Source organism: Zea mays, chromosome 7 (assembly GCF_902167145.1).
Source record: "Zea mays cultivar B73 chromosome 7, Zm-B73-REFERENCE-NAM-5.0, whole genome shotgun sequence".
Lineage (NCBI taxonomy): Eukaryota > Viridiplantae > Streptophyta > Magnoliopsida > Poales > Poaceae > Zea > Zea mays.
Genome location: NC_050102.1, coordinates 9,987,721 through 9,997,944, shown reverse-complemented (window position 1 = coordinate 9,997,944; position 10,224 = coordinate 9,987,721). Strand labels below are relative to the sequence as shown.

Below are 10,224 nucleotides of genomic sequence, written 5' to 3'. Positions count from 1 at the left end.
ATGAAGAATGATTTTGAAGCAAGATACGCCACCTACATAGCAAATGCAATGCTTAAATTTCAAGACAGGGAAGCTATAATGGCCCCCTACAACTTTAAGTAAGTGTGATTTTGCATAAAAATAATAATTTCAATACACATGCATCATAAATTAATTTGATTCGTACAGGGACCATTGGATATGCTTCCTCATTTATCCTAAGGTTGGAAAGGTGCTGGTGCTCGACTCCTTGAACTATGACCCTTCAACCTATGCAAAATTCCTTAGTATCTTAGAGCAGTAAGTCTTTTCTATGCATGCATGCATACTTATATCGTTGAGAAAATTTTGAAATAATATGGAGATTCTACTTGAGATCACAGAGCATTTAGGTTCTATAAGAATAAAGGTGGAAAGTACGACAAGACCAAAAAATGTGTTCCACTAGACATCCATCATCACTGGCCGGTAAGTATGTGAATTTATGAATACATATCATACACAATGCTGCAACTAAATAACCAATCTCTCCTGTTATGTATGTAGTGCTATAAGCAACCACAAGGATCGGTCCTATGTGGGTTCTATGCGTGCGAGTTTATGAGAATGAACGAACGATACATCACAAACCCTAGCAAGGTATTATTAGTAATAGTCATGTTTGTATTTGTAAATTAACGATGCAAATGTGAATAGATGATGTTTATAAGCTTCCTTTACAGGAATTTCAAAAAGGAAATCTGGAGAACTTGACCGAAGCTGCATTGTATGGTATAGTTGAAGACCTATGCACATTCATATTAAAAGAGGTCATTCCAGCTGAAGGGAAATATCACGACGCTTCCAGTACATTAGCTATGCCAGAGTTTAGAATATTAACAGAAGTTAGTAGACTATCTCTTAAACGAGATAGTTACTAGCTAGAGCATAGGTGAAAACTTATATGTTCAGTTTTGATGTATAGAATGTATCGAATTTAATTAAGTTTTGATTGATTGAAAATATATAGTTGTAAACAGAAAAATATGTGTTGTAAACAATATATTGTAAACAGATCTGTGTATAAAATTCAGTTTTGATGTATAAAATTCAGTTTTGTTTGAAATGGTAAGCAGACCGTTAGTGCTAATATTATTTTCATTGGCGAGCTGCTAAATAAAACCGCCAGTGATAATAATGTTTCCACAGGCGTTTTCTTAAGCAGTCCGCCAGTGAAAATTCAGTTTTGTTTGAAAATTTGAAAAAAGGCAGGAAACTTATACTGGCGGGAAGCTAAAGAAAACCACCAATGATAATAATCTTTCCACTGGCGGTGTCTTAAGCAGCCCACCTGTGAAAATGATGTTTCCACATGCGGTTTCTTAAGCAAACCGCCAGTGCTAAATATATTTACACTGGCGGGCTACTTAAGAAAACCGCCAGTGCTAATAATAGCACTGACGGTTTTCTTAAGAAACTGCATGTGAAGACAACATTTTCATAGGCGGGCTGCTTAAGACACCGCCAGTGCTAATGATATTTACACTGGCAGGCTGCTAAAGAAAACCGCCAGTGATAATAATATTTCCACATGCGGTTTCTTAAGCAAACCGCTAGTGCTAATGATATTTACACTGGCGGGCTGCTAAATAAAACCACCAGTGCTAATGATATTTACACTGGCGGTTGGCAAACAACCGCCTGTGAAAAAGACCGATTTCTACTGGCCCCTAGCACTGGCGGCACTGAAAAACGCTAGTGCAAATAGCTCTAGGACCGCCATTATAGAGCTTCTGTGTACTAGTGGAACATATGTTACATAACTCCTTTTACGATAGGATAACAACACTTAGTTAAAACTGCAGTTGCAATGCTTGGTTATTCACATACATTTTGATCAGAGGCCATATATTGGCAAATAAATTTAGATTGACTAATTCATCTCATCTCAGACGTCACGTAATTAGAGCGAACCACTTAACCTCACGATATGGTCCAACTCAAAACTTATAGATCCCACTCAGGACTTGTTCGGTTAGCTCCCAATCCATATGGATTGAGTGGGATTGGATGAGTTTAAATCCTAAGCAAGTTAAAGTTTTTTTTAAATTTTTTCCAATCTCATCTAATCTATGTATAATGGGAATAACCGAACAAGTCCTCGCATGACTATTCGTGACTTTGCACTGCATCAATGCAAAAATTCAAGATAACATCACATGCCATCTCAAGTTCGTGTCATAACTCCACATGGGTTCGAGGCGCAAACCCAAGAAATCGTCCATCCAGTGGTTCTGAGAACCAAACTACATACCAAACTGAACAGTGGCTGCTACCAAGTCTGAAATCCAAAGTTGTTGCCTAGTGCCTAGTGCAGGGCTGCACAGCGGCTTGCGTGCCGCAGCACAAGGTAATTTACCAAAGATTTTTCCTATATTATATTAATGTATTCTTTAATAATATAATAGTTTAATACTCCCTCCGTTTTCCGACATTTATAGTCTCCTAGGTTTTTTTTTATCTTTCGAACTAAAATACGATAAATAAAAAACAAAGAGAATAGTTTAATACCCCCTCCGTTTTCCTCTATTATATTAATTTACTAGACGTACGTCTATTATTTCAAGATGCAACTGTCATACATTATGTCTTCGGCCGGTCGGTCTATAAAATACTATAAATCTGGTTATAAAAAAGCGTAATAAAAAAACAAAAGATAGATGATTTAACACGGTCTTTAAAAGAGAGCTATAGATAGATCGCATGTGCTGCCTAATAATTATTCACTTGATCAAAACCTTTATATATCCAATAGTTTTGCACAGGCGCCGTCGTTTTTTTGCCGGCACCGTCTGTCTTCCGTATGGATGTCGTCGTGGCTACCTAGCGCTCACCTCTTTCATTTTCTTCTTCTTCACAGCGAGCGATGTCAGGCACATGCCACATGCATGAAGCTCTCTGGTTTCAAACCGTGAGCAAGACATGGGCAAAAAGTTGTCGTCTTCTTCCTTCTCGCACAACGTAACGCCGCAGGCCGCACGCGTCGCTTTCTTGTAGCATGTGGAATGAAGTTGAAAAGTAAGGACGATATACATATGTGATTAACCTGAAATCATGCATCCCCACGCAATGTTATATCTACAATTCTACATGCATGTGTGAGAAATCAATGCTCAGAATATGTGTGGTCGTCTAATATAACAGTGTACGACTAATATAAATATAGCTAGGGTCCGCTGTTAGCTCTAACGTATTCAAACATGGTCATAATCTCCCTCACCATGTATGTAGGGGTGAACCGTTGGCTACCAAGAAAACAACTTAGATCGACTATTAGCTATAACGTATTCAAACATGGTTATAATCTCCCTCACCATGTATGTAGGGGTGAACTGTTGGCTAGCAACACTATCGGAATCGAGCGCTTTGTCGAGTGCCTGAAGCCTGAAAAGCACCGGCAAACACTTTATGATTTTATGTGTAGATTGCTTAGGTTTCTACACATAGTGTCTCACAACTTTCTCGAAACATTCTCAAATTTTTATCACAACCTCTATATATGATATCATAATATGTGGACAAATTTTATGATTTTCTGACTTTGTGTTTTATATAATTTTTAAACAACTGGATGACAAGTTCACGACCATGTTTAATTAACACGGTGCTCAAAGTTTTCGGTTCGCTCCTGAAACTGGATGAGAAATAAATGAACTAAATCCAGTAGTTATAGAAAACACTTTTATAATTGTCTCAAAATGATACATGTAGGTCTACATAGTATAGGAACATATATACCACAAAAAAGTTTGGTTGGCAAAATAAAAAATATACTTTGTCGAGTGTCAAACGGGGGGCACTCGGCAAAGAAGATTCTTTGCCGAGTGCCATAACTCGGCTCTCGGCAAAGGTAACGATCGTCAACTTTAGACGGCGACTGACGGCCTTTGCCGAGAGCCGCTCTTATCTTTGCCGAGGGTATTCCTGTGCCGAGAGTCCTGCTCTCGACAAACGGCGTCGTTACCGAGAGCAGAACTTTGCCGAATATGGCACTCAGCAAAGACTTTTTGCGGAGTGTCCGACAAGAAGCACTCGGCAAAGACCCGGATTCCGGTAGTTCAAGAAAACGACTTAGATCCAGGGTGTACCATACCATGCATGTGCAATGTTGGTTGGTCACAAAAAAAACTGTGTGGTGGCGTCGCGTGCACGACTACTGTGCTGAGATATGTAGGTAGAGGTGTGTATATATGGAGGACAACGAATGTGCAGCTAACAGGGATACACGTACGCGCATGCATGCATGCATGGATATTTCTTCCTGATCAGTAGTTACAAATCAATATAATCAATCAATCAATTAATTAAAATGAGCTGCACTGCTGTGCACTGCCAATTAACCTCTCCCAGAGGGCAGAGGCTATACGCGGCGGTACAGAGTTTTAAGGGGGACGAGACGCACTGATTAGCTAGCTAGCTGATCAAGCGATTAAACAACCCTGCATGCATGCAGCACTTGGTGGGTGGTCGATGACTCTCCGTTGGTGTGTGTCCTCCTCGATACGACACGTCACTTTTCAACGGCCAATGATTTCGATCTACAACCGAAAAGGTTGTGGACTTGCACGCTGCTGTGTACGTGTACGTCTCACATGCACATGTATTGTACGTACATACCCAGCTCATCTCTCTCTCTCTCGTACTGCCACACATACACAGTAGTAGGTGTATTATGTACGTACGTTTCGTTACAGGTCATGCATGTGTACAGCGCCAGCTATTATACAGCATTACAGCAGACTGCAGACGACGACGCAATTCAATTCACAGGCGTGCGTCGTCTCGACCGCTAGCTTTCTGGTTATTAGTGGTTACTTATTGTTTGCTCGTGACCGAACAAAAAAAACTATATTTTTTGTAAATACGTATAGGGCTACTTATCACGTCGTTAAAGCTAAAAAAACTATATTCTCTGGTTCCTGGCAACACATTTCACCTCGTTAAAGCTAAAAGCTACATATGGGCCAGGCAGTGCAGTTTTGGCCCATTTATCATATACGTCACCGAGAGGCCTTCGGTAGGAGCCGTAAGCTTTTTTTTTTTTTAAAAAAGACACTACTAGACTGTTTATTTATGAAAAGAATACTGATTTGATTCGACAAAAAATTAAGTATAGTATAGTATCTATTAGCATAAGTAGTAGTACTACACACGAACCCGTTAGTTGGGAACTTAAACTCGGAAAGCCGTCTCCACAAGTCAGATTATGACGCACTAGAGCTACAGCAACGGTAGAGCTAGTAGCTAATGCATGCAGCAGGCACCCATTTTCTATGCATGTGTAGGCTGATTATATAGTTTAAACAATTATTTTTTTCCACAAAGTCTAAGACAAAAGGCGTGGTGGTTAGGGGGGGTTGAGAGCGACGCGTTGTATATATTTGCCGTCGTGGGGACCACCACATTAGTTAGTTGTTACATCAAAGTAGCAAAGTGAGCAATAATCCTTTAATTTCCTCCGACGATCCCCCCCGGCCCTTCTTCTCCTAGCTAGCTAGCTACGTAACCACCAGTATCAAGGCCTGTGCGCTGTGCCTGGCCAATGCAGTCAGTCACATGGTTTCGTGAGTGCCACGGCTATATATGCCACCGCTCTCTTCCCACCCCTTCTTCCTCCTCTCGATCGATCGCGTCCTCCTCCTTCGTTCCGTTCCTAGCTCGCTCGCGTCTCTCTCTCTCTCTCCGAGCTCCGAGCTCCGAATGTTGATTGGTTGGTGTGTCCTCTAGTAGCTGAAGCTGCCAGCATGATCTGAGGTGTCCACAGCATATATATGGAAGCAGCTAGCGATCAGATCATGCTGTGCAGTTTCATCTGCTCGTGGACGCACACGAGATGCTGTGCCTAGCTGGGACGTGGTTGATTAGTTCAAGGGGTATGTATAGCTTAATTTCTCGATCGGTAACGGATTCTTCATTCCTTATTGATTCTCTCTCTATATAGTTTCTTGTTGTTCAGTGAGGGGGGGAATGCATGGACAGCGCGCTATCTATATCCTTTCCACTTTCGATTCCCCTTCTTCAATTAATTCTTTCCTTTTGCAATGTCGTTGTTGAGTGGCCGGCCGATGCATCACTACGGCTAGCTATAGCTTCCACATCCATACTTCTCATGCTTCTTGCCCATATGGTTTGCAGGTTTTGCATGCGGTGGTCGATCTGATTTGATACAAAGCTGCTGGGAGGATATATATTCAGTCGACAAGAGTGGATACCTCTGACCATGCATTATATTGGGCAGCAACAATGGATTAATTCAAGGAGTTTTTTCTTTCTTTCTTTCCAACAATCTCACCATGAATTGAAGAAATTCTATACAGTTATACACCACACATACACTTCCAATCTATATCTAAAATGGAGGGCATAATATCTATTACTACTACCTTGGAAACACATGCACCGCCTTTTCCCTTTCATTATCAGCTAGTACACAGTACTACACACCACTAATTAACCACATAAACCCGGCCATTTTGGATTGAAAAAAAAATGGAGGGCATATATAATAGCTAAAGAACAATTGAGATTATTGATTGGATGATTGGCCGGCGTGTGCAACATTAGATTCTTTCTCTGTCCCTTTCTACTATAGCCGAAAGTTGGGTGTGCGCTCTTAATGCCAGTACGTACGTCCTCCTCAGCGGCATGTGAAGGAGATCCGTGACAGATTGGTAGAGCAGATAAACAAACGTATGGAGAGGAGATCGATCGGAATCGGAACACTGATTGATGAAAAGATGGCTGGCCGCCAGAAATTATTGTTTGTGGCAACGGTAGCTCACGTACTGCATACGGCGCTACGATGTAAAACTACTTGTTGCGGTATAGTTGTTTTTAGCGTCTTGGTCGATCGCCCAGGTCAAGTAAATTGATTGCTCATGCACGTTATTATTGATCTTTTAGAACACCAAATTACCAGGGGGGGGGGGGGGGGGGGGGGGGGGAGATGCTGCCATTACACTATATTTAATTCTATTTTTCGCCATTGTCTGATCCGTGTATAGTACTGTATTCAGAGAAAAGGACAGCAATCTTTAAAACGTTTTTTTTTCTTCAGATTTGTACCATAGTATCCTTAGTTATATGTTAGTCCACCCATTTTAATGGTAATCTAGCTAAGGATGTATTTAGTTTGAGATCAAGATAGGATGAGGCGATACTGTCCGCTCGATTTTTTGGAACCATATCGTCACCAAAAACTGCTCTCGTGTTCACCTCGTCTTCGCGTGACTCTCATCCAAACACCATAAAAATTGTGGTCATCCTCTTCCATCCCTCCTTATACATCCAACTAAACACACTTTAAGCATCTTGTGAGGGGCAAAATTGGGGTGGTGAACTAAGAAGGGCATGGATTTAAAAGTTCCTATAAAACACCATCATCAGTACGTGGTGATCTCGTACGAATGATGATTGATGAATATATACAGGCTTCATTCCACTTCTTTTTCAAAACGCATACGATCATCACAAGCATATTTTAGGCTGTGAACTTTACAGGTATTTCTGCACGGCATGTCCCAAAAAAAATTGTGTATGGGGGCCGGCCTCGCTCTTGAGTTTGACGTTGCTTTCATGCACCGTGACACGATCGAGAGTCCAGCTTATAATGTCATCGGAGCATGCAATTGCAATGCATGCCATGCATGCCTTTGCGTTGCATGACTTTTCCCAATACTAGTAATTAAATTGCTCACGCGCTCCGCGCGAGTTTTGATTGATGTGTTTATACAATTTGTTTTAGATATATAAAACCAGCAATATATGTGGATTGTACTATACGCATATTATGCCTTGTGTTGGGTGGGATGAGCTAACTAATTAATGCCGGGGTTAAAACCCCCAGGCCTCCGAGCCCATGGGTCATGATAAGGTTTAGGATAACCGCACCTAGCCTAAGGGTGTCGGCTGAACGAGACACGAGCGGGCGAACCGTACGCCATTCGAGGGTCAAACATCGGAGGCTGACCGCCCCGGACTTGGCCCCCATTGTTGCAACAGTCGTCGCAATATGAAGAATGGGGTTGATCCTTGTTCTGTCTAACCTCCATACCAATTATGTTTAAATCAACTATGAGCTCCCATTCTGCTCGTATAGGGATAAGAAATGATGTTATGGATATACTACAAGGACAATGACAAATCGGCAGATATATGGGTACGAACGAGCTCATCGGTATGCTAGCCCATCTCAAAGGTAAGAATCACCACCACAGTTGACACTATGCTACTAACTCCGATAAAGGCACTCCAACGGAGCCGATGACAGACACTTGTAGGGATCCCTGTGCCCCCACGAACCGCACACAACCCCTCCTGTCACAAGAAGTTAGCAAGGTTATGCTACATGAAAGCAAATGACATGAAAGAGGAATGTCAGCAGAGTGAGACCCAATCACCCTTCTCGTGGACACCATCAACCCTTCTTATTCGCAATTGTAATCAACCCCTTCCTTGGCGTATAAAAGGGGCAGCTAGGGTCCTAACTCAGGAGACTCGATCAGACTCAACTTCATACACAAAAACCAGACTTGGGAGCTCCTCCCTCTCCCGACAACTTATAACCCCTACTACGAGCAATCACATGTTGATAATGCAAGCCACCAAAGACTAGTAGGGACGTTCTATCTGAAGCAGTATAACCTCTTGTGTCATACTAGCACACTGACTTGGAACTAGTATGATGCTCCCATTTCCCCAATAAATCGGTGGCGATGTATAAGGACCGGTACCGAGGCCCGGTGTAGAGTTGTAAGTAGACATTCATGAAGAGGATGCTGCCGCTCGAGGCCTAACGAATGAATAAATGTCAGAGAAGGTCTACGCACGGCCTCACTCCACTTAATGCTACACACAAATATGCGAAGGTCGGCAGGACGAGCACAACATTGACCTTGAGATGTCCAACCTAGAGGTTGTAAGTCAAGAATATGGTGGAAGAAACAAGAAAGAAGAAAGTTAACACCCACCATGATGCGGGAGTAAAATATGATGTATTCACCCAACTCCTCCTGAGGAGTCCGCGCGAAAAGGTCATCGGATGAACATGGTTGAAGGTTGGCAATGAGATCCGTCCAAGGAGATCTCAAACCTTGTCCAGACCCTCCTTGTTCAACACAAGAAACTCACGGGAATTGGTTAAGAGCAGAAGCAATGACCATCGTGGTTAGCAAGGGCTAGAAAAATTGTCATGAAGGCAAGATGAGGAAGATGACTAGAGGAAAAGGCAATGAGATTTCATGTCTACGTGAAAAGGTATGATATCACATAGAACCCTATTTAAAGCCTCTCTCTCCCTCTCTAGGTTCACTAGATGAAGAGCCAAAGCATCACATAACATATGTGAAAAGGCGAGTCATGCGACATGACAAACATGAAGACGAAACCATCCAGACACCATGGTTATTATGCCCAAGGTTCTTATCGGATGAGATGGAACAACTCTATCATGTGCACTTGAGACCTAATCCCTTGCTCAAAATTCACAAGGATTACCAAATAAAATTACATGCAAAAAATTATCAACAATTAATTTTCTTCCATATAATGATAGGGTTCTGGGCGTGAGGTATGTAACATCACATCAAAGGGAGCAAACATAAGACATGCCTGCTATCAAAGGGAGCAGACACAAGACATGACTGCTACCAACACTTTGGCTTTCAAACTAAAGACAACAATGATAGACAACTGGGCATGCATGGCATATTGGCAAGTTTTGGAGACAGAACTTAAAGAATAGCTAATCATGGTATGAATCTACTATGTTGTGGTGGGTTGCTTCATCCTATCCTAGTTCAATCTGCCCCTTGCACTTGATCACCCAATGAACCTAGTTGTCACGATGCCTGCTGGTGCCCTCGATGATGAGATGTGCAGCCTCAACCGGGCATACTCGGAATCCGATTCAATAGGCATCTAGCAAGAAATATAAGTTCACCTATAGGACCAGTCCAACAATGGACCCATGGGCCTCTATCAGTGCCCGAGGAAGGTCATACCCCTGATTGCATTTCAAGACACATTCAAGGATCCCCACCACATCAGGGCCCCATGCCCTAGGACCTCACCTAGCCTCCGCTAGGGTAGGGGCTTGACAATATGCAACTTGATATCAGGGCATTCCAAAGGAATGAGATCTACACCTGGATCACTTTGAGACCTAGGGTACACTCAACCTTAGGGCACTATAAAGCCGAATGCACT

At 42.2% G+C, this 10,224-nt stretch overlaps 1 long non-coding RNA gene and 1 other non-coding gene across 2 annotated transcripts; both read left to right on the top strand.

Annotated features, from left to right (window-relative positions):
- The first annotated feature begins 5,667 nt into the window (after positions 1-5,667).
- LOC115032950 (MIR167eHG) lies at positions 5,668-6,396 on the top strand. Its single transcript, NR_163718.1, has 2 exons — positions 5,668-5,891; positions 6,154-6,396. It is a non-coding gene; the product is annotated as an MIR167eHG (long non-coding RNA).
- MIR167e (microRNA MIR167e) lies at positions 5,730-5,848 on the top strand. The gene has a single exon (NR_121078.1). It is a non-coding gene; the product is annotated as a microRNA MIR167e (primary transcript).
- Positions 6,397-10,224: the final 3,828 nt, after the last annotated feature.